Source organism: Ischnura elegans, chromosome 5 (genome assembly GCF_921293095.1).
Source record: "Ischnura elegans chromosome 5, ioIscEleg1.1, whole genome shotgun sequence".
In the NCBI taxonomy this organism is placed as follows: domain Eukaryota; kingdom Metazoa; phylum Arthropoda; class Insecta; order Odonata; family Coenagrionidae; genus Ischnura; species Ischnura elegans.
Genome location: NC_060250.1, coordinates 95,131,482 through 95,157,187, shown reverse-complemented (window position 1 = coordinate 95,157,187; position 25,706 = coordinate 95,131,482). Strand labels below are relative to the sequence as shown.

At 38.6% G+C, this 25,706-nt stretch overlaps 1 protein-coding gene across 1 annotated transcript in view; it reads left to right on the top strand.

The window, feature by feature from the left end:
- The window catches only part of LOC124159281 (protein-tyrosine sulfotransferase), a 463,126-nt gene that overhangs the window by 57,188 nt on the left and 380,232 nt on the right, over window positions 1-25,706 (top strand). The gene's annotated exons all lie outside the window — the stretch shown is intronic.

Genomic DNA, 25,706 nt, shown 5'->3' with positions numbered 1-25,706 from the left:
TTCCGCCTCCGGCGCACCGTTTTAGTAATGCGAATCGCTGACAATTATGACTGTCGTTCAGTTGGAAGGTGTATGCTGTGACGGAAATGTTAATCGGATTACGACAATAATGCACCAAGCGGATTGTAATCCCTTTTCGTGTCCACTTTTTGCAACGATGCCATTCCCATTTTTCTGCCGGGCAAAATTCGGCTAAGCGAAGGTTGGATTTCCGCGGGTGATTGCGGAATCGTGGCGTGAACATGTAATCCTTGATAAATTCCATTGATTATTGAATGAAAAATTTTACAAACCCTCCTCCGTAAGGCTCGAACATCGAATTAACGAGGGAATCTGATTGTAAGTTTTTATGGGGTTGATTTTCAAAGTACTCCCATTGGAATCCCACAGTGGCCTAGTATTCTGATCAGAGTATGATCCATAAGTAATGAACAGTGCGGTTTTAGCGCACCGTAACTTTTTAGAATATTAATAATATTTTGGCCATTCACCCAACAATAATTATAATTCGTCGATTAAACGTTTAAGTTACGTCATTTTTGAACGTGCTGGTAAAAAAATGGACGATTTCAGTATTTGAAAGAGAATATCTTTCACATTCGATCGTCGATCAATCTAAATCAATATATATATTTATTTAATACCCTTTTATGCAGCCAAATGCGTCATCACCATTTCTGAAAGTATCCTAATATTGGTTTCACGCAGCTCTCCACCCAATTTTCCTGTCAGCTAGTATTTTTACATCTGCATATTTCTTCTCTATCCCTTCGTTCTCTACCTGTTTATACATTTTATTCTTGCCATCTACTTGTCCCTCAACGTTTGATTTCATCAAGCTATCCTGCCTCCAAATTTAGCCGATTATGTTGTTTCGTCGTCTTATCAAGCTTTTCACGAGGCTTTCCTTCTCTCCTACTCTTCTTAGGACTCCTTGATTACTTAAGTCTGTCGATCCTCTTGATCCTCATCATTCTTCTGTGTCACCGCATTCCGAAAGCCTCCACCACCTTGATTCCTCCACTTCTGTCATTGTCTATGCCTCTTTCCGAGAGAGAAGAATACTCAGTCAGTATTTAAATTCTGGTAAAGAGTTTTCTTACTTCTATGCTTAAAATTTCCGTTGCAAGTAGATCTTTCTGTTGGAGGAATGCTCTTCTTGCCTGGGCTATTCTGATGGTAATTTCTCTCTTGGCTCTTCCATAGCTAGTCATTCTGCTTCTCAAATAATATAATTTATTCCCCTCTCCCAGTGTTTGTTTCCCTATTTCAATATTTATTTTCACTTTTTCTCTTCTGATGCATACTAATATCTTAGTATTCCTCTTGCTTATTTTCATCTGATCTGATCTAATTTACCTATAACCCTACTAATTTTTACCTGAATGATCTTCATACCTCTCTCTGACTCCGCTCTGGCAGCTATGAGATCGAAAAATCGAATAAATATTTTTTTTCCTCCATGGGCGTTAATCCCAGACGTTTTTTCTTTGATTCCATTAATCGCTTTCTCGATGTAAACGTTGAAAATTATTGATGACAAATTTTTTAAATATTCCTAGTTTCACTCATAAGGCCTCCCAAATTATTATTTACTGAGTCTTGTTTCGCTTAAATAAATACGGGAGTGATTTATTTGGGTCTGCTTTGACTTGTAAGTGGATTTCAGTGCAGTACGCGCTGAACTTGATGTGAAACTGGCCCACTCCTGTCGAAGGAAGCGTAGGGGTCATCTAACTTCCGGGATAAGCACTGTACTCATAAGTGCTATTCCAATTTTCTGGAAGGGTTGCGGAGTTTCGTGAAATAAACCTCCCGAAACTTCGGAGTCGAACTCTTCGCTGGCCACTACGGCTCCCTATTACAAACTCTACCGAATAAGTAACCGTTACTAAGCTCAACATACGAGTTTGGGGCACAAATGGAAGCGATCCTTTCGCAGTACCAAGCGTAATAATTTAGCTAATGCTAATGAAGTTTCTATGTTTGGTACTAAAAGAGTCATTCGCTCACCAAATCGTCCAAGGCTGTTGGTTTTTATATCAAAACATCGATTTTTCTCAGGTGAAATGCTGTGGGCACTAACCAGTCGTTGCGTTCTAATTTTTGCTTTTGAAATGATCCATTTCCGGTTTTTATTTTTCATAATTTTGCTCAATTTAAAATTCTTGGGACTGTTCAAAACAGTGTCTGGTGTTGTTTCCAGGTGAAAATTACTTTTGCCATTAAACTCATTTAGGAAATAAAAAGATTTGCGTTTGGTGAATGAATTCTCTCGGTATCTGCCCTGTTCTTTTGAGTGCTGCTCCAATTTTCTGTAAGGGTTTTGGAGTTTCACGTCGAACTCTTCGCTTGCCACTACGGTACCCTATTATAAACTCGGCCGAACAAATAACCGTTACTTAGGTCAACATATGAGTTTCACATGGAATCGATACCTTCGCAGTGCCAAACGTAATAATTTAGCTAAAGCCAATCAAGTTCCTATTATTGGTTGTGAGAGAGTTCTTCGCTCAGTAAATCGTCCAAGGTTCACCAGTAGTGGGTTTTTATTATTTTTTATCAAAAGTTCGATTTTGCTCTGTTCAAATGCTGCGGGAACTAAGTAGTCGCTGCGTTATAATTGTTGCTTCTTAAATGATCTTTTTCCGTCTTTTAGCATGAGCTCTCGTCCCGTTGATCGAGGTATTTAAGGATCGAGGTATTAAATAGCTTAGGCCGATTAGATAACTTCGGCTTTATCTTTGACGATACTTATCTTATGAAAGGGTTCCAGGATAAAAGCCGTATGAAGCCTTTTGGCTCTCAAAAAACCATTGCCGAACAACCATTTGAAATTCGCTCGCCTGTGGTTTGGACCGGAGTCAGCTCTATCCATATCTATCCTAACCAACCATCATCTTAAATGCTCAAGAGAGATCTTTCAGTACGTATTTTACCAATTGATACCAAAGCACTCATGATAAGTCAGCCTTTCCTTCGTTATACACCTCACTACCGTAAAGATAAATGCATTAATGTATTACCGCGTGACATATCTACAAGGAGAATTATTTCATTATAGGTGATCCTCATTAGGTACATATTTCATCCATTTCTGTTGTGCCCCAGTTTTCCTTACGGTTGCATTACTTTCCGAGTAAATTCCGTAATTTTTAAATTTTTCATAATTTACCCTAATTAAAATTTTGGAATTGTTCAAAACAGTCGTTGGTGATATTTCAGATGAAAAATAGTGATTACCATGGAAATCATCTAGGAAATAAAATTATTTTGCGTTTGGTGTATGAATACTTAAGGGATAAGCGCCATAATCATAAGTGCTATTCGAAGTTTTGGCTGAAGGGGTTTCGGAGTTGCACGAAATAAAATTCCCGAAACTTCGAAGTCGAACTCTTAGCTGGCCACTACTGCACCCCATTACAAACTCGAAGGAATAAATAACCGTTACCTTGTTCAAGATACGAGTTTGAGGCTTCTGAATCCTCGTGGCTCTTTAAAAGGAATCGCGCGACCTAATGAGACGAAATGTTTAAACACGTTTCCCCTACCCAATGGAATGCTGAATTTGGTCCAACGCTCTGTTCATTTGACCTGCCTTTCAGCAGGTGGCGATCATACTTAAAATGTGAGCCCCGCGGTGTGTACATTCCGAGTTATTAGAATTCCAAACCAGGTTTATCACTCCTCGAGGAGGTGTCCGCGGTGTGTCCGTTGTCTGTGAGAGAGTTTTTTGGCCCTCAAGGTCCAAACCTGTTGCCCGTCGTCGTAAATTTCTTTGCCCCTGGTGTGGTCCGAGCGGTCATAAAGTTCTTTTTTCTTCCCTTTGCTCTTTCTCGGCCACTGCCCCACGATGGAACGTAAAGGTTTTAATGGGACTGTTGAGCTTTGGGCTCGGAGTACTGTTGAGTGAGTGAGTGTGTGTGCCCTACGACTTAGTTTCGCAAAGAATTTTTATTATTTATTTATTTATTTTCATCGCCCCGAAAACAGCTCATTTAAGGCCTTTTACGTCGGAGGAAATAACATGAAACAACGACAGTCACACACAACCATTCCCTGAGTAGGGGCAACCTACCCAGGCGGGACTCGAACCCGCGACCTTCGGTTTGGCAGGCCCCCGCCAACCCCGCCGCCACCGAGGCCGGCAATTCCGTATCGCATTCTTTTTGTGTCTCCTCATATTTTTTCAGGTCGAATGTAGGTGTGATTTTTTGGTCAAAGGGGTTATTCCATTTCCGTCAATTAGTTTTTTGGGTTTTTTATTTATTTTATTATTTTCTTTCTTCCTTGAAATTCTTCAAATCTCCCGAAAACAGGACATTAAATGCCTTTACAGCGGGGGAATTTAAAACAACAAAAAGGATATTCATCAATATCTATGCCCTGTTCAGAGACAAACTACCCAGGCGGAGCTCGAACTTGCGACCATCGGTTCGGCATGAGGTGACTAAACTCCGCCGCCACCGAGGCACCTTAACGGATTGCGTGCGCTCTTAAAGAACTTTTGAACTTGGAATTGTGTCAAATTATATTTACCAGATTATTCATACTTGATTTTACTGGAGGCATAATTAAACTTAACATACTTACCATTAAGAATAGGTTTTGTCGTTGCAAACTAATTTGCGACGATTTGTTACAATATACACTAAACGAATATCACGAATGAGTTGATGATGCTTTTTGTGCAACACAAAATATTTACTGTACTGATTAATTGAAGCGTTTTTTTGCATCAATTGGATTTTTTTCTACTTTGAGATCAATTTATAAAATGCCATTTTTAATTTTAAAACGATGTAGAGATTTTAGATTGATACATTATCCAATATTCGTATCAATTTTTGCACGTTGAAACGGTGTAACTTAACGTCCATTTTCAAATATTTTGCCTACCTTACCGAGATTTTTGTTGCGGAAGCTAAAATAGAATTCATTCTAGAAATCATTACCTTTCGATTAAAAAACCGAGAAAGCATTGGTAAAATTTGTTATTGAAAAGAATTGTTAGCAAGTATGAAAATATCATATGATGATTTTATGCGATGTAGTATTTATGGATTGTGTTGAGTTATGGGAAAATTGTATCAATATTAATTTTAATTGAATAATTCATTATTAAATGAAATTTAAATAGAAATTCGCGTGCATGTAGAAAAAAGTTTGTACTCTGTGATTGTATGGTTTGCTCAGTAATTTCGTTCGCAGCAGATACTGGATTTCCTAAGAAGAAATGTATTGGTAGTTTCGAAAGTTTATCCCGTGATAAACCTGAGTATGGAATTCATCTTGTACCTTGAAAGATGTAAACAAGGAGATACAAAGATGAACAATTAAATGAAACTTGAGGGAAACTTATCGCAGTTGTGATAGCTATAGCTGCTCCATCAAAAATAACATGTAGCTTGGTTTAATGATTGTGGAATTTCGTTAGATTCTTTTGCGGGAATTGTGAATTTGGAACGGTTAGAGTAGGTATTTTGAGTATGCATCGTCCCAGCGGATCAAAATAACTGTCACCCGCTCCGCATTCTAGCAAAGAAGTTTCCCAAACAATCTCTCAGAGCCAAAGGTTTGTCACAAGGACCAGATACTTTCAATTGAACTGTACTATTGTCAGAGAAAGTTAATGCGTGGAAAGAAAAGGGTATTTTGTCATCGGGTTGGCTGTTTGGCATATATCTGCCTTGAATGCAGGTGGCGAAAATGCTAGTAATAGTGGGATTTACATGATGCGACGGGTATTTGAGTTGAAGTTTTGAAGTTATTGTATTAAATTTGCCGGCTGAAATAATTCTGTGAAAATCATCTTGGGCTCAAGAAACGAATCAAAGACCGATGAGTTGAACGAGTCGTTCTTTTTAAAAGTTACTGTGGCGGGCGATATGTGGTGTAATGATATCCTGATTAATGATTGCCATCTCTCTTATTCATTAATGAGCCATTCTTTCGCCATACTTCCACGAAATTGTGCAAACAATAGAGAAATCCACTGCGTTATGCGGCTAAATTGTGCCTGAGCCATAATCACTGCATCGGCCTGGGCAAAGAAATACCTCGTTCCAGAATGCTTTGAAATTCTCTGGTTTTTCTGTTGTGCGAATTTCGGGCTGATTCGGACGTGATATAAGCCCGCCAAACTGACGTTCGGGACGGAGGCTGTGGTTTCGATGAAATCGTCGAATCGATGAAACATCTAATTGATGGACGTCCGCGTTGTGTGCGCTGAATTCTGAAAATCTAACTTTGCTTTCGTGCGCGAGGTCAACGGGATCGATACATTTTTCGAAAAAGAAACGAAGCGATCGTCCATCAAAGGTGCGCATCAATATTGGCGAACTAGTCTGCGAATGATCGGAATTGGATTCGGTGAGGACTTGGTCCATTGGTTCCCACCACCCTCGGTCATAAATCCTCGGGGTCCACGTAGTTTCCTCGCTCAGGGTCTATCCTTTGTAAATAAATCTGCGTCCTGCGTTATCACTCGTAGATATTTTACTGGAAATGGTCGCAAGTTTTGTTTGAGTAGTCTTTGTCAGCAATTTCTGTCTCTTGTTATCATGATGTCCTGTAATCACTCCTCCAACGGTGTTTTCAATGCTTGGACACAATTTTTCATAAAATTTCAGCGGCAATTATCAAGATTCTCGTTTATCGTTGAAAGCCTCGTTGATTCATCATTTAAATTTTACAATTTCCTGTATTCCAAATGGTGGCATTGCATATTGTTGGTTAAGTAAATTTCTATTTTTGAAAATTCCATTCTAGAAATCAATTAGAAGATGTTTTCCATATTTTAGGGCTTCATCTGTTGATTTCAATATGGATAGAAATTAATTATTATTTTAGTTAAAATATTAATTTGCTGAATAGAAAAAAACAGGCAGTCTAGGCACGAGTTAAATATAAGGCCCCTTCTCTTTCATTTTGACGCTCCTAGCGATACATTTTATAAACAGAATCGATGTAGGTATTCCTTGACCCCGTCAGGAAGTAAAACAGAAAAAATCTATTCCTTTATTTCTTTTGATGGATTAACATTAAAACGGAAAATGTATGGTAATATTTTAATATTTTAGCCTTTAACTTGGTGTCTCCAACAATAATGGCACGCGCATACTCTTGGGTAAACGTATTCGAAGGAAAATGTTGATATAAATTTAACACTGTTAGTAATTGTCAATCTAATTGCGCGGCACTTTTAGCTAAATGTATAAAATATGATAGCTGTATGGTGGACCCTCCGTGAGAATTCCTCGTGTTATAATTTTAGCCAATGCGCCTCGTGGATAAGATTTTATACTGCCATTTATTCGGGTAGCGAATTTTGAATGCACGGATGAATTCTATGGCTTAAGTACTTATTCGCAATGAAAACATCCTTTTCGGAGAATTATGGCATATTGATACTGCGTATGTACTTTTAAAACATTGATGTGGATTTTGATGCATTCCCCGGTTCGGTTATTGATGAAGCTTGATGTTTACCCGGTCATCGAAATGCATCAGGAAGATGTAATGAATGGGGATAAATTTTCCAGATATTACATTTGGAATTAAGCGATATGTGTCCATTAGGCTTCGCGTGGTCTCAGAAACGCCACAAAATTACGGAGGATGTAATCCAACTGTTTTTACGATTTAATTCACGATAACGGAACTGTGGTAATTATGTATAGATATTTTTGATAGCCCAGTAAATTTTTTTAAAATTTAATTTTACTACGATTTTCCTTCTATTTTGCAAAATTTATCTCTGATAAGTGCACGAGGATGATTCTTACATACTTGTCAAAGTCCTTCCCACTGTGAATTGTTCAAACGGTGATTTTTTTTACCGGCATGCACGTCGCAATGGTGATGCAAAAGCCAACGGGCTGCAAATGAATTTTCTGGCATAGCATCCTCCTCCCCCATTTGAATAGAAATCGTTTATCTTTGACCACATGCCTTCCATTGTGTTCGAGATAAGAGCCTGCAGCGGTATTTTCAGATGAGGTATCCATCTCCGTCAACTGAGTTGAATTTCAATTTAGCATTTTAACGCGTTTGTACACGAAAGCGCTCGAAGGCGATGGCAGCGTTCGCGCTACGGCGGCGTGCAAACACGAGGGGGATGGGGGAGAGAGCGTGGACAAACACTGCGCGGATGGGGGAGGAAAGGTGGAAGGATGTCAATTTCAAACGGGAAGAGCGGCTCGTAATTGGAGGGACCCGGCAATGTTCGTGGTCCAGCCGAGGTATTTTTTTCCGCACGGAAAGGGCGCTCTGCCAACTTCCTCACCGGCGGAGTGTTTGAAGTTTCCTCCGCCCTCCTCGTTGCCTTCTCCTCTGTTTGCGGGTTATACACGGGCTTTAATATTCAAAGATTTTCGTGCTAGACTTGTGGGATGTCGTAGTTGTACCTACTAAGGAGACACTCGGTGCTCTCTTCTGCTTTAATAGGCTGTGCGGGATTTGACCTTTTAAAGCGTCGAATCTCAAGACAAAATTTTCGTGGAAATTACTCTATAAAGCTTGGAAAATGGGGGTGGGGCGTTTAAAAATGTGCCATAATAATGTCATTCCTTTTTTGCAACTTTTACATTTGGCTATGATTAACTCTACATTCACCTGCGTCTACATACACCCTTATTCTGAATTGCTTAACCAGTCCAACTCAAGGGAGGATGCCCATATTTGATGGAACTACTTGCAGGGAGCATAATCATAGCACCACTAATATTGTATGTTCCACAAACGTTTTAATGATCTGACCCAAGTTTCGAATGTATACACTGTGTCGTTCACAAAGGTGAGAGAGAATGGGATTTTAATGAATGACCATTGAGAATGACTTGATGCATATTGTCAAAATCTGGGTCAGACCATTAAAAAAAATTGTGGTACGTACTATATTAGTGCATCTGTGATTATATTTCCTGCAAAGGAGTCTTGCATGCTTCCGAGTTTCTAGCATATTCCATTTTTATTTGTGTTAATTTCATGTAATGTTTTTTTTTCGCTTCTAGCAGCTTTTGATGATTAGCGCTGCTTCCCTTTCTTTTTTAGTTCAAATTTATCTGCATTGGATCCCATATGCCTGCTGCTTATTCGAGGTGCTGCCTAACGAGTGGTTAGTAGCAGTATTGTCTTGGATATATATTCTGCCTAAGGCATTTCACTCCAACAGGCATTCTTTTATCCCTATTTTCGTCCAAGATTACTTTTAATTTCCCCAAGAATTATTAAACAAGTCATATATACGTATATCTTAAGATATCTTCAGATGCCACGCGATCAGAAACATGCTTTTTACGATCTTTTGTCTTGCTCAAAGTGAGATTTTGTTCCCCATTATTATCGATAAATTTGCTTTAATTGTATGTAATTATTTGTCAATGCTATTCTTTATCATTAATTCCTTCCATAATATCTCGTTTGAAATTTCCACTAGCGTGATTTAAGTGTACCGGGACAAGCCACGGTCTTTACTTTGTCAACTTTACGTGTGTCTCCCGCAATGCACAAATTGTGCGAAAAATCCACAGGGAAAAAATTATTCGCCTTGACCGGGATTCGAACCCGGATCCCCCGATTTCCGGTCGAGTGCTTTATCCAGTTAAGCTCCCGAGGCATCATATGCTCAGCAGTGTATACCACCTTGTCCGGTGTAGTCGTCTAATTTCCACAGGGTAGAATATCGCCTCGGTAGCTTAACTGGCTAAAGCTCTCGACTGGATATCGGGGGATTCGGGTTAGAATCCCGGTCAAGGCGAATGATTTTTTCCCTGTGGATTTTTCGCACTATTCCTCTAGGGTGTTCAATTTTTTATTCATAAGTTGTGAGTGTTGCTTAGACTTTTAGCTAATGAACCGATGTTTTTAGCTTATCGAGTATTTGCCGTTCTGCGCATCTGTGATTTTCTTTAGTGATTTGATTTGCTTGACCCATGGCGACAGCTAACTCGGACTGCTATTTCGATTTTTATTTTAGACCAGTCAGCGTTTTATGAGTCGAGTTGATATGGAATATTTTCAGCTTTTTTCTTTATGCATGATCATTATCAACCATGCTTCATGCTGACGCACAAGTGCGTAAATGTGTGAACTTCGAGGAACTAGGCGTGTTATTATGCCAAGAATTCGTTCCCGCGTCTATCTATCCATCTACTTGGGAGAGTGCATCTATTGTTTTATCTCAGCCTCGAGGCGTGGATGAGGTGGTCACCAGTTAGGCCTACTAATTGACCAGGAATAACCACTCGTTCTTTCTTCTTCTGAATACTCATAATTTATAAGGTGCATCATAAGGCATGTGGTGTGGGTAATGGTACCTCATCCTTTGCATGGGAGTAAATGCAGGTAAGATAAAAAATTAATTTGTAGAATGGGAGTGTTCGATTTAAAGCCTAACGATTATTATGGTCCATTACTGACAGTAGAAAAACCTTTTTCCTCAGCGTATCCATTCGGTCATGTTATTACAACCTCTCTTATTTTATAATTTGCATAGAGTCTCTCGGTAAAAAATGAGGTTCCTAATCGTTCCTAATTATTTGTCGTGCATATAATTATGAGGAAGTCGATGAAATAACAGTTGCGTCATAATGTGCATTAAGAGCCTAAGGAAACAGATTCATTATCGATTACTCCTGTTTTTATGGGAATTTTCCTCTCCGTTTGCTTTTAGAGTCGTGGGCACTTCACGTCTCCCTGTTTCCTGCTCCCCTAATATGTGCGAGACGTGATGTGACAATTAGAGGCAGCGGGAGAAACATTTACGCAACGATATAATTCGTGAAACGTTTCAGTGGCGGGTGGGCGGACCTTGATAGGTGGGCAGAGGGCGAGTCGGGGGAGTGTTGTGAGCGTTTGATAGTTCGGCCACGGCTCACGCGATGCCATCACAGTCAATGACCCCAAAGTGGCATGCCCGCACGCGATCTGCGCCTGTGGTTCTCATTCACACCCCCTGCAACTCTTCCCCCCTCAAGCCTTCACTCTATCATTCCCTATTTCCACTTCTTTCTCTCAATCGTCAACCTGTCTCTCATCCTTGACAATTTTATCCTTCTAATTTTCCACCAAACCAAACATTTGAAGTTAACATTTTAATCTTCGCCTCCTCCATTTCTGTTTTGTGTATACTCGATCATTCAAGGCTAGATACGATGCTAAAGAAATATTCTTGTCCCGACATCACCCCCAAAAATCATAGCCTTCGAGCTTCGGCAGGAGTTATGGCGTCTGCATTTATGATAGATTTCTCAATTTTACCCGTTGTCACCGCATCCGAATTGTGTATTGACCCTAAGAATGAGTAAATAAAATTTTATTAACTTATAAATGTATTTCCCATGCTGGAAAAATCCTCGAAGTCACGACCGAAGTTTGTTCATTTATTATTTAGCCCTCACTGCTTTTCGGTTCGGTTGCCATCATGGTATTCATATTTCGCAGTGCATGCACAAGATTAGGATCTCTGGTTGTTTTTTCTGTGGCACAATTTTTTTCAGGATTGCACCAAAACGTGTATCGCATTATTTATAAAAAAAAAGATGTTGAGGAAAGCCGATCACGTTTGATACCCAACTTTTTCGCCAATATATCACTAAGGACACTCTTCGAGACTAATAATCTATCCAAAAGGGAAGATTGGTCTGACATCGCCTTTTCATTGTGTTATAAATGTTTTGTCCTTTATTCCTACGGCAGGTTGAGAAGACATTTTTAATGTCAGAATTTGATCTTCCTTAGCGCATCTTACGCACAGATGGAATTATGATCAGGTGGAGCCCGCAGAAGTCAGTGACCGACTCCAGCATGAATGACGATTACTCAGTTTCTATGTTATACTGCACGAGAACAATTCAGGTATTATTTTAAAGGCCTAATTTTATGCGTAACATAGAGCGCAATAGCTCATGTAGAGAATGTAAGGAGTGATTTCCACTTTGAAGTTCGTGTAGTGGTTTAATATGTGCAACTTTATTTTCAATAAAATCAGTTACACAAACTTATGTTGGTTCCTCCATCTTGGCTTTATTTTTATGCGAATGAGATGAATATATGCCAAGTTCTTCATCGTAATTTTCCTAGCACATTTTATCTTCGATAGAATCTTGCCCTGTGATCGTAATGGGAATAGTTTGAAATAAGTTACCTACTGCAATTTTGGATCATATACCATCATCAATTGGATGCTGACATTACAGCTGGACTTCAGATTATTGGTGAACTTGTTCCATAAGGTATCGATTGGTGAGTTTTCTTTTCTTTTACGCATTTCATTACTTTCGTTTGAAGCCGTTCTTTCTATGGAACGTCAGATATTTGTTTATGACTAAACTAATGACTAATGACTATGAAGTCTAAAATCAATACCTCCTATTCAACGCTTACAAGGTTTCTATTAGTTGCGTGCTAAGGAAATTTAGAAGTTCTTTCCGTAGTCATGCGTCATAGAGCAGTCCTTTCCAGGGATATCGATCTTAGCTATGCGTCAATTTTTCAAATTCGATGTGGTTATTATTGTAACTATTTCATAATGCGACTATTTTCTGCGATATTATCTTATCCTGGGGGTAGAAATTAAAAAAGTCGTTATTTCCGTTAATTTTCATCATTTCTGGTGATAAAATTAGCTATTCTGTACCAATGAAAATGTTTTCATTCGTAGAAAGAGTTAAAGTGTTGAACAAAGTAAACGGGGATATAGAAATTAAATCCCATGGAATCTATAACTAGAGGAGAGAATTGTGTTAGTGGCTAAGGAGCTTGCTTAAATGCCGGCCTGTAAATTGGAATCTAGGCCAGAAGCGGTAATGCTCGTGTGTGTTTGCGATAAGTTGAATACAAAAAAAGCAGAGCCAAAAGCATTTGCGAATTATCAATCGTGGATTGAACTGTGCGAGGCTTATCCTTCTGGTCTGCCTTTCCTCCCCCCTCTCTCTCTCTCACGATTGAAGACGAACTGCGTTGGCTCGTGCGATAGTTAGCAGGCCGCTGCCGTACGGCCGATGCATCAATGCCGCCTCTAGTCTTTTGGGCGAACACCTTCCGTTGGCGAAGTCGGATCGAGGAAGCAGGGGCCGAATTTATGTATATTTTATTCGTTCGAGCTCACACAAACACACCTTATGGGCACGCCAACTTGAACCCGGCCGTTTTATTGCCGTGAGCTGGAGTTTTTCCTTACCTCTCGGTGCGGCCGCTCGGTAAGCAAGCGGAAATTAAGAACGGGAGTTGAAGAAACCGGAAACGTCCATGATGGCGTAGTCTTTCGAGTGGGTACGTCGGAACTGTTCTCTATATTGATGAAAAATAGGACTGCAGTGTGGCTCTGCATTATTTGAGACTCATTTTAGGTATATATTACTTTCTTCGTGTGATTCTTGCGCGAAAAACGATTAATTCCGTTTTTTTAAATTATTTTTTGCGTGAAACATTGGAATTGGTTCGAAAATAAATCTTTCTCGTATGGAAAATGCAATCTTTTTCTTTATTATTGCGGAAAGTTCTCTTGAATTTTGAAGAGAATTGTTAATTTTTCATTCGTCTAGCTATTTCCTTGCAGGATCTTTTTCCTGAGAAGAATGCTGTCACGCGGAAATAATTTAAATTTATATTCTTACAGCTATGTGGACAATTATAATTGTCTCTCAGGAATTCAGCGAGTTCTTCATAAGCCCAACTACTAAGAGTGTTGTTTCGCATGAGTAATTTACATTTGCAATTTTCCTATTCATATAGACCAGTTGCGGCTGCTTTTTTCACAAGAAAAAACGAGGCTTCATTGTGAATTAACTTCTTTTTTTTACCTTATTTTCATGCTTCGATGTAGGCAGCTTTTCCAATCTTCCCCTTTGGAGTGAATAGAGTAATTTTTAATGGTCCAACTTTTTGGCCTATACGTCCCGCGGTATGCTAGTATTAATGACTTATTTAGGAAGTTACGGCGAAGCGAAGTTAGCATTGATAACTTTACTGCTGATCCACTAACAGACATGAAGCATTGTCATATACGGTTTTGGTATCCTTATTTAATAATTTGGAATATTTAGAAATCATTCAATCGATCCATGACATTCTTAAGACTTGAAAATGACGTCATTTTGAACTCAGGATCCTTAATGTATTGATTAGTGTCATACTAAAATTATTTCTCGGGGATGGGACGCTATAAATTTGTGTTGAAGGAGCCCAATTGTAGTGTAACCTTTTCGTTAATGATAAGGTTGTGAGGTAGCTGCTCGCTATTGATTAATAGAATTTATGCCCAAGTTATGTGCCATAGGGCATATCCTTTCAAAGGATATCGATCTTAACGACGATTCTGTGATAGACAAGGACAATTAGCCTTAAATCAGATGTGGCCATTATTTTATTTTATTATTATGACAGGCTTAAGCGAAGCTATGCCATCCTGACGGCTACCCTTTTTCGTTTGAGAGCTCACCCAAGTTTCAAGTTTTAGTCACGTACAAAGTGTGGCGATAACGATAGATTTACTTTTTCAATTAATCTCAATGTAAAATCTCGGCTTTCCCCTAGTACTGGAACTGCTGTCGGATTTCTAGACGGGCCAATAACCCCCATAGCCTCCAATATTTCGGCTCCTGAATCGGGCACCATCATCATTGTATGTAAAGTCGGGAGCCGAAATGTTGGAGGCCGCGTAGTTATTGACCCATCTGGTAGCCGGGGATTAGTTCCAGAAAATCATTCGTCGGGGTAGCACCAAGTCGTACTTCCCCTAGTCATTTTCTAGTTTAGTCGGAGAGTAATACCATCATGGTTTCTGGCTATGCACAAATGATGTTCTTACTACAATTCAGATATAAAATCGTGTTGTTGATACTCGCTCAAAGCCCTCATTTCCATACTGTGATTGATGTCTTTATTGAATTAAGCCCGAACATTGCGGTAAAAACTTTCATCTTCAGTTCCTCACCTCTGTGTCAAGCTTCATTGTTGTAGGTAATCGCTTCAGTAACTGGGGAAAATTACAACTCTCTCCCCAGCCGATGAATGCTGCATAAAGGTCATGATATGAGTTGAGTTTCATATCATCTGTACAAATAATGATGGGGAAGTGATGTTTAATGCAGTAAACAAAATAAATTTTCCTAAAACTTAGTTATGAAAATATTTATGTTACATCTGAAATAAAGGTTTTATCGTAAAAATGTGCCTTTAAAAGTTGAAATGTCTACGACTATTCGGTAAATTTCAGGTAAGTTCATTGTAAAAATAAGGTACCATCCCCTTTGTGGTTAGTATAAAACGAACGAAATGCATCTCAAGCACAATCAGCACGAGTTAGTTCAGATCCTTTTTATCACTGCACATAAAGTTATTCTGTGTTTTCATGGTAACTACAAAGTGCATCCAATAAAAATGTTTGCGTTAACATAACTCAGTAACCAAGGAGTTGCGACCACATGTTTATGGACAAAAAATGCTTAAAATTGTCTCCCTACCACCTCTTTAAGTATTGCAAAATTCTCCCAATACACTCTGTATAGCATCTGCCTATCTTACTCTGCCATCCCTTCTCTCGTGGCTTTCTTTATCTCCACGCGCGCTACCTCTTCTGTCCGCGCCAACACTGAGAAAGGTGGGTGGCCTATCCAGCAGGCGCTATCTCGGGAATATTTGTGAGCTTTTATTTGTCAGATGATTTCTAAATTCATTTTTTATAATATCTTATTACTCCGTGAATACTTGGGTTTACAAAACTCTAAACCATGCCAGTAATTAGAAATAGAAAGAACTAAGAGCCTATAAGAATGATATCCATTAATTATCATGCAATGGAAGTTAGCGTTAGTACTTACTACCTCATAAAAGAAAAGACTCGAGTCTGCTCTTGAAGGTTAGAGATAATTTTAAACAAATCGAAGTAACGTTCCTAGGTTTTAATAATTCATCAAAATTTTCATAGAATTATCAATATTGATACAAAAATTACAACTCTCTCCCTATACGATGAAAGCTGCGTAAAGGTCATGACATGAGATGAGTTCCATATCACCCGTGTAAATAATGATGGGGAAATGATGTTTAGTGCAATAAATAAAATACATTTTCCTAAACTTAGAGTTGAAAATATTTATGTCATATCTGAAAATAAAGATTTTCTCGTAAAAATGTGCCTTTTAAAGTTGAAACGTCTACGATTATTCGGTAAATTTGAGGTAAGTTAATTGTACTTAATACATTTCTTTGGATTATTACTTCTATGCAATTAATAAAGGTTACCTATGATGATAGTCGAATTTGATAAACTTCATAAAATTTTAATTTGAAACACCTCCGCTACCCCTCGAGTCGTTTTCTATCCAGGTCAGTGAGTGATGCTTCGACAGTCTCCGTAGCAGCCTTGGTCGTAATACAATTCAAGTATGTGTGCCTTAGTCGAAGATGGGAACAACAGGTAGCGTGTGTGGAGCTCTTAGCCGCTGCCATCCTTTGTCTATCCTCGTCGTGTGCTACCTCTCTCGGCCGCACCACCACTTCGAGAATCGATCCGAGAAGAAGCGAGGGCCTCTCTCGTCTCGTCTCCTTCAAGGCGGAGCCTCCCTCGTTATGTGCGACGCCTCCAAATGGGTTTTAAAAGAAAGCCGCATGTCTCTCGGAGACCACAGGGGAGGCGGCGTGGCTGTGTTTTTGTGTGTGCAGGAAATGAGATTACACCCAAAGGACGGCAAACTAAGAGGTCTCCCCCCACACGCGCCGCCTCTCCTTTCTTCGGACAGGAATCGGCTGGACAATGCCCTCAATTTTCGTCAGCCCTAAGACATCTCACTTCCCTACCTTCTTCTGTTGACTTTTACATCCTCTCGATCTCCGTTGGCACTGCCTCTTGGTCTTTCCTTAATCCTGTCTTATCTTTTCCTTCGCGTTGATCCTCTGAACGTGTCGTCTCGCCGGTCACTAGCTCTCCCAGAGATTTTCTTGGTCGGATTCCGTTTTATCAGTCCCCTCCCCCATTGATATCCATGTATTTCGCTTCCATTTGGTACTTATCATCGTCATCATCTGCGGAATAATAAGCACCGCGGAAACAAGTGACTTTGTACTCAGTCACGCGCACGGATGCAAAATTAAATACGCCAAAGGATGAAGTTCGCCATGAAAAAATATCATGGCGAACTTCATCCTTTGGTGTACTTTCATAATAATAGGTAAACAATTCTAAAGTTTTTCGTCGCCCCTTGTGCATCTCGACTATTTGATAACGTTTGTGCCTATTGTAAGCCTGTTTACCGTTAGTTGGTACGTTAGAATGGGCTCTAACAGTCATTCTCGACCCGTTGGCTCAACTTATTGCTTCTTCGATGAAAATAACTCTTTTAAGGGAACTATTAAACGGGAATTAAGGATGATTTGCAACCGAAATTAATATTGAATGAAAAATGATACCATCAATTAGTAATAACCTCATAGTAGTTGTATTATTACTTAAGTATTCTGCCGGTTAAGATAGGTTTGCATGGGACATTGAATAATCACTCCGGCCGTCGCCAATCTCGTTTTGACTTCCCTCTTCAGATCACAATACAGCCTACTCCCCTTCATTCTTTCTATTAAACTTTTTCTCTCCCTCGCCCTCCCCCGCCTTGCTAGCATTCTTCCTTATTGCACGTTTTTTTTAACATCCCCTCCCCGCTCGGTACTCGCTCAATCCAAACCCTTGTCTTTTCCGTATGTCATCCCAAATCTTTCTGTCCTCGCCCACTATGCCTAGCACTTCTTCGTTCCTCTTCCTATCCGCCCACTTTGCTTCCTCAATTCTTCTTGGCACCCACATCTCGGACGCCTCATGTCTCCTCTTGTCCTCCTTCCCAAGTGTCCATGTTTCCGCGCCGTTGCTGGTGCTGGTGCTACACTCTAAATGAGACTCTTCACCAGGCTTTTCTTCAAATTCTAACTTAATAATCCTCGCATCAGTTCCCTCTTATCCATGGAAGCTTCTTTCGCAAACCCTACACTCTTTCTATTATCGTTAGTTCTTTGTCCCTTTTCCACTCATGTGCTGCCAAAATAATTGTACGGATACACCTGCTCAAGTTCATGACCATCTACTTTTATTTTGAGCCTCATATTCCCAGCTCGCGATGCTTTACAAAACCGCATAACTGTGGTCCTCTTTTGATTAATATTCATGCCATATGTATGACTTTATTACGCATCCACCTGTGTCTGTAACTTCTTTTCTTCTTAAAGTCTTTCGTAGACTGTCTAATAATACTTCTTCGTCTTCCGCGAACCTATCTCACCGATTTAAGCATCAGTCTCCAAACTTTAACTCCTCCTCTAACTCATCCCATGCTTCCCGCAACATTTCTTCTGCACAATCTTAAAATAGCATTCCTCCCATTAGTGTTACTTAAATATTTCTCCATCCCTCTGGTTACACCTATTTTCTCATTAATCCCTATTAACTTCACCCAGTAATCTCTATCGAAAATTTTCTCAGAAGTCACAAAGCAAGCATAAACGTACTGGTTATATTCCAGGTTCCTCACCACTCGGTTCCTCATTACCGCGTTTGCATTACGGGTTGGCTTTCTTTTCTTGAAACCAAAGTGATCCTCACCAAAATGATCCTTTGCCCTCGCCTCCATTCTTCTATTTATACCAGTACCACTCAATCCTAAGTACCACTTTTTCCACTTGCGATGTTAGGCTAATAGTCCTATAATCTCTGCACTCTACATATTTCTTTTTTCGGTGTGGGAATATGAAATATTTTCACGAAATCCTCTGCCAAAGACCCCTCATAATAGATCCTGCCAACTGGTTTAAATTATCTTTATAACCTTCCCTAAATTCTTTGGAAGCTCACTCAAGATATTGTCCACGCTCACCGCTTTCCCATCCTTCATGTCATTAAGGGCTCTCTAAATTTCCGCATCTAAGATACCCTGTGTGAGATCATCCTCTCTACCTCTTTTGGCTCCTCTATGTTCAGCCTTTTTTGTTTGTTCTAATTGTGATACAGGCCCTCCGTATATTCCTTCTATCTACTCTGGATCTCATCTTGCTCTTTAATCGTCCTTCCGTTCCTACCTTTAATAATTGCATTTGGTTGTCTTCTTTGTCTCTCGATAACGACTTTACCTTTGCGTACATTGCGCCTGTCTCTCCTTCCTTCTTAAACTTTTCAATTTCTTCTACGTGCCTTTTCCACCAAGCTCCTCTTGCCTTTTTAGTTTTCCGTCGTATTCTATTATTTATTCTGTGAATTCTTTTGGTTTTCCAATTTTTTGTCCTATTAGATCATCATTACTCTTTTTGTGAGATTAACTGTGTCCTAATTGACTTTGCTAATTGACTTTTCTCCCCGCGTTAGACGACTCCTTAGATTTCCAATTATTGGAGAATGTTCCCCGCAAAAGACCCTCTAGGTGGTGTGTATGAACGTTTTTTTTAATGCAATTACGAGGTTATTCATCCAAAAAAATAGCAAAGTTATTTTACATGACAATATTAAACAAATAAATATAATGAGCAAATGGCTTTATTAATTTCTGAGATAAGTTGATAGTTATTTTGTACAAAAATAGGAAAAAATAATAATAATAATTTCTTTTATTTTCGTGAGCACTGAGGTCCATGAGAAAATAGAGGTACAACTTTTAAAATTTTCAGCATTGGTACGTAAATAGAAGAAAAGAAAGTAATAAATAGAATTTTAGACAAATGCATCCTGTGCATATCGCCAATAGCGTGAAAACAATTCAGCAAAAAATATTTTCAACTAAAGAAAGAAAAATCACACTTTGATATAATAGACTAATAACAAGAATCTAAGGAAGATTATGACAATAATTTCAAACAAACAATATTTTTTCCAAAAAGATTGAAAGAAAGACACTGTGATTTAGCACAATTCTAAATTCAGTTAACCATGTATTCACATGTGTATCAATAAAAATAACAATAGTAATAATAACTAGGCTAAACATGAATATAAACAAGAAGAATTCAACTTGAAGTTAAGGAAAACTTTTTTCATGAAGCATTTTTCAGAAACCTATTGGTCTTGGAGTTTTCACTTTTATTAACATTAATTACCCAATGGCTTACGCGGATCAATGCTCCCACAAATTCTGGTCACATTCTGGACGATATCACATGACTTATATTATGCTGTATTATTTGAAAGTCCATGTATGCAATGGAAAGTAAATAATTAATTCTTTCAAAAAGTATTCAATTTCTTTACTTTTTTGTGTGCTACTCTATATTATGGATGGGGATATCTTGGCCAAATTTCACATCTACCAAATCTTATCCCTTAAGAGCGATGTTTATTGCATAGCCTACCACGACTTTTTCTTTTCTTGGCGTGCTGAATATGAGTTAGTAAGACTATTTAAAAGTGACCCTATGACTTACTTATGTTACATCGTATAAAAATCTATTACTTCAGTGGAATTAATAGCTGTTAAATTTTTTCATTGGAAATTCCTCATTATTCTTTCAAATTTCTTGCTAACGTTTCATCTCAATATTAGTCACATCGTCTGAGCTTTAGGTGTTGTTTTTTTTAAGATTAATTTTCCAAGGAGATCCCCATTTTCGGCCGATATTTTTAGTCATCTTCAGTTTAGCTCCCAATGACTTCCCTTCATCTCAAAGTGACTTTGGAAGAAGATAAGTTATTGGGAGCTTATATTTGTCGCGGAAGCGCTAGAGCTATTCTTAATTTGTAAATGTGTTAGTTGTTACGCGTATCTGGGATAACTTGGGAGTCAGCGAGTGTGAGATATTTAGCTTGTAACTTTGAAAGTTTTTTTTCCTTTCCTTTTCTCCAGAAACAAAGAACCTTGAGCCTAGCATCTTGGTATTTATGGGAACCAGGAAAGACTTAACCGTAAGTCTTCCTTTCCAAGTGCTTCAACTTGTTAGGCTGTATTTATACGGGGGCTATTCTGGAAGAGGATTTGGTGTACTTCGGTTGCCAAGCAACCCTCTCCGGGAATTGTGGGCGATGTAGCTGGTGTTTGGAAATCGCTGTTGTGGTAAGTAGCTTTCAGTTTTCAAGTGGGTTGGTGAAGCGTCACAGTGGTGGGTGTTGTTTTGTTTGGCGTGGGAGCCGTTCGATGCGAAGTTTCTGAGTGGGGTCCCGAAGACTTTAATGCCCGCGGGCGAATTAAGGAGTTGTTATTGCTCGGATGCATTGACGGTTGCGTCGTAGTGAGAGTGGAAAGCGAGCTTCCGAATCTATCAAGAGTTAAGCTGCTTATCTCGAAAGTAGATTGATGTTGTGAGGGTGATGATCAAATGGAGCCCAATCGCCTGGAAAGGACGTTGCAGTCGCTGGGTGACGGCTGAAGACTTCGAAGGAGGGAGCCGGCTTCGCTGAATTATTCTCTTATTTAATATTCGCGGTGTTTTAAATCCCTCCTGGTAGGGTTAGCTATCTAATTGTGATGATGGTGTTAAATTTGAGAGCTAAAATAGACCGGCCATTGTGATAATATTTAAAGTGTGGCTCAAATTATAGTCGTCCAACTTTTTATTTGGTATTGAGAACGGTATCTGGTGTATTTTTGTAGAAAAACTATGGTCCCACTCTATACGATATACTGTGACCCTTATCATGCGTTTTATTTGAAATTTTATGTTTTTTTATTTAAATCTTTAATTTCAACAAAAAGTATTGCTTCTCTACTATTCTACATACTTTTCCATATTATGGATAGGAATGTCTTGGAAAATTTTCCCTTCTACCTACTTATTTGTGAGGCGTTTGGTAGTGGAGGGAATTAATGACGCGCAAAGAGCGTAATTGGATTCTGTGCGTTTTAAGGATCGAAAAAATGCAAATAAGAAACAAGAATTATAATTTACCGTGGGAGTTTAAGAAATGGGTGTAAAAGAGAATTGATAAAGTGAACGAAAAGGATCTTTCATACTCGACCCACTTCACATGGTCGTTTTGGGGAAAACACTTCTGGGACAGATGAGAAGATCGGTTTGATAGTTGGAGGCAATTGTGAAGAGCCAGCGAATACTTAGGCTAGTGGTCAACATGAAATATGAGCAGTGTTACTGCTGACTTCCTTGCCAAACCGATGTGCTATCAGTTAGTTTTTTTTTAATTTGAGGCATAGGATGTTTTTACTGCAAAAATAATTTTAAGGATACAATTGTTTCTTTTTTAATTTGAGTATTTTATTAGTGTGCATAAGATAGGTTTATGGAGCGATTATAAAGCACGCTGGAAAAATTTGTCGACTCTTTCATAAAACGGTAGATTATTTCGTTTGATTACGGATAATACCAAGTTTTTTTCTTACTATATCTGTTCTACTTACTTTACATTTGTTTTTTTAATTTCAAAGATGGGTTGCAATTTTTTTGGCCTGCAATTGATTGTGATTTCCATTTTTTCTGCGTGTGGGAATTATGATTCTAACGATTAATATCTCTTACTGACGGTATTGAATCAACAACGATTCCAACGCTAAGCCAGCACTGTTCTAAACCTTATTGAGCCTATCCTCAAAAAACTTATAACCATTGCATATATATTACGAATTTTTGCATGCCAAAATCTTACCGTTCCACTTTTGACGGCTTGTTAAATAATGAATAATTGTTGAGAGTGAAATAATAATGGATTATTTAGCATTCCTAAGCCAGTATTAATATCTTTGCGACGAAAAAATTGACGTATTAGAATTCGCCTATTTTTTCGCTGAGCGTGCTACAATTTTTGCTCGTAAATGTGTAATCTTGCGCCATGTATTCCGTTCGATCCAAACGTATATTCCCATCGAAATTATCACGGCTTGATATTTCACTTTCCGTGCTTCGGTCGGTTAAAAATAGATCGAAATTGTGGTGCCAGCATGATGTTTCTTGCTTGTACCCTAAATATTTTTCCAGGTTCGTGGGAGTTAAAAGCGCTCTCTAATATTATATGGGGGTGAACCCTCCTCTTTCCAGTCTCGAAGGATACCGTTGTTGTGGAGGACCTTTTAAATTCGCGTGCTTTCCGGAAGTTTGCTCCCTTTTAGTTCCCTACATCACGATTGAGCTGTAAACGCTCACAAGTCCACAACTCAGCAAGTGCGTGAGAAGAGAGCGTATCCGTATATTACACGGCGTAAGCATTTTTTTTTTAGGACGAAGATATTTTTTCACCTCGAAATTGGTATGCAACCTATGCACTTTCCAGCGGATATATCTCCTCCATATCAATGCGAAAACAGTCCCTGGAACTCGAGAGAAAATTAATACTCGTGTACATGTAAGCTGGATCTTATGAATCGTTGTTGTTGCCGTACTTTTTGCCTTCTATTTTTCTGGAATTTTTAAATTTAGAACTATTAATACTTTTTTCTCATTGTTTTTATCTTAAATTTGGGTGTATTTTCTTCTATTCCTTTTTATTATAATAATTTCTCCAATAATCGCTAATCGATGCATACAATTCGGTTTTGTGGTGATAATCATTGATCTTTTTTGTTGCCAAAATTATATGAAGTTTCGAATTTGCATTTATAACTCATCACACGTAGATTCGTTAAATATAATCGAAGGTTTCGTCGTGGTATATGCTAGACCGAATTAGTGCTTCCAATGAAAAGTAGTGCCCGTTTCATCGCACGGAATCTGCTTTTTGTAATACCTTAGGAAAATTTTGGCGCTGATGAAGTAATTCCTTTCTTTCAAATAATTGGTTTTAAAACAGTATCGAATTTCATCAAATATACCGATCGTGTTGCCAATAGCGACGATCGCACAAAGAATCGTTTGTTTCTGTCTATATTTTTATGAAATGCTCCTTTCTTACCGTCAGTTCAAGGAATCTCGTAGATTAATTTCAGCATTTCATTTGTTGCTTTTCAGAACTCATGGCTAGATACATATTGCGCTTCACATTTTTTTGGCTTCAGTTCCTGTCCTTAATGATCATTATGTTAGGTTTATTTATCAAGGTAGATGAATATTTGGTGATCATATTTTCGCAAAAAAAATACGTTGCTCTGTTATCAATGGTCATGTCTCGATCATGTTTTCTTATTTGTATATTTTGACCGAAACCCATTAATGTAGTTGATTTCATCAGAGCTTTCGATTGATTCTACAGTATGTCCTTTTCTAACCTTGTGATTTACTTTGAGGGAATCTCCACTCTTACAATTCTTTATTTACTTTAGCTTTTTCTTTTTGTTTAAAGACATTTCTTTTTTGTTAGTTCCTCTTAATTTTTAGCTATTTTCATGGTTACATCCCGTACAGGGTCTTTTTTCCATTTATTTTAATTTTCCTAATTATCTAGCGGTACATCCTAGTATAACTGTATGTATTGTTTCCTATTGTTACTCTCCAGTGGCCTTCAACGTTAGAATATCCACCGATTAAAAAGACTGGAGTGAAGGACATTTGTTTGAACTTATATCAGCTTTCTCCTTCGTCAGTCTTAACTCTTCTTTTCATTACATAATATGCTCCACCTTTTTGCAAACCCTTCTTCCACGGCCAGTTTTTTTTAACCGTGTACAAGTATTATTGTCAGTAGTTTTTGTTTGGTGTCACGTACTCACGTACATATCGGTACATAGAAAGTTAGAATTGGGGGTAATATTTGTCCATGTTTTAATATATAATTTTTTGTACTACTTTGTTGTCAGCTCAATTTATGGCCAAGTGTAGGTTTATTTGAAAGGGTTAGTTTTCAGTTCAACTTGGATAATTCAACTTCACTGTGAAATTGAAGTCAGAACTTCACCTTTATGAGCTCAGCTTTTCATGTGCTGGTTATTGTGCTGTTCATACTGCTAGTACTTACCTATTCATATGCCCTTATTGTCTTTATATCTTAATTATGGTGTAAAGTGTACCTATACTCATATTCCATAATCGCTGGTACCTTTCCTTTTATTAGTTGTTTGCCTTTCATCTTTCATCAAGAATAGTGTTACTCTTATTTACGTACCTCAACACACGGTACATTCACTACCTCTGCCCCCTCTCCACATCATCTACAGTCAGGGTTCCCACTCAACCGTGAAAACCTTAAAACCGTGAATAAGCCGTGAATTTTATCTACCGTGAAAAAAACCTGGAAATAGCCGTGAATTTCGTCATAACACCTTAGAAATCTCTCGAACTTGATTGTAGAACTACGATAGACAGATAAAAGGAATATCGATATTTAGATCATGTTTCAAGGCCGAGTCACGTGCAGGTACTGTCCACGCATTTATCTGCTCCTGTGTATTCGAAGCGCAATTATTAATTGGTCCGTGTGCCACGACAGCACATTGACCTTAAGCCTGTGATTGGAAGACATTAACCCTGGCAAAAATCAGGCACTTCTTCACTTCCCTGCCACCCTGCTCAATCCATTTTCCCACTCACACCCTTTAGCCTGACCTGAATTTGGCTAACGATAGGTGAAGTAATTAGAGATAGCACTTCCATTGCTGCGTTTGCGTTCAAGGCATCTGTTGTGTTTGTTACATTTTTAGTTAATGTGCGGCCGGTGATTGTTTCATGATCGATATTTCTGCCTAAAATGCCTTATCTATAAACCGTGAATTTGATGACATTTATACCGTGAAAACCCGAAAAAACCGTGAATTTAATAATGTAGTTAGAGTGGGAACCCTGTCTACTTCATTTTTACTTTTCATCCCCATCCATTTCACTTTCGCCTTACTGCTGTCTACGTAACTCCTTGAAATCTTTTG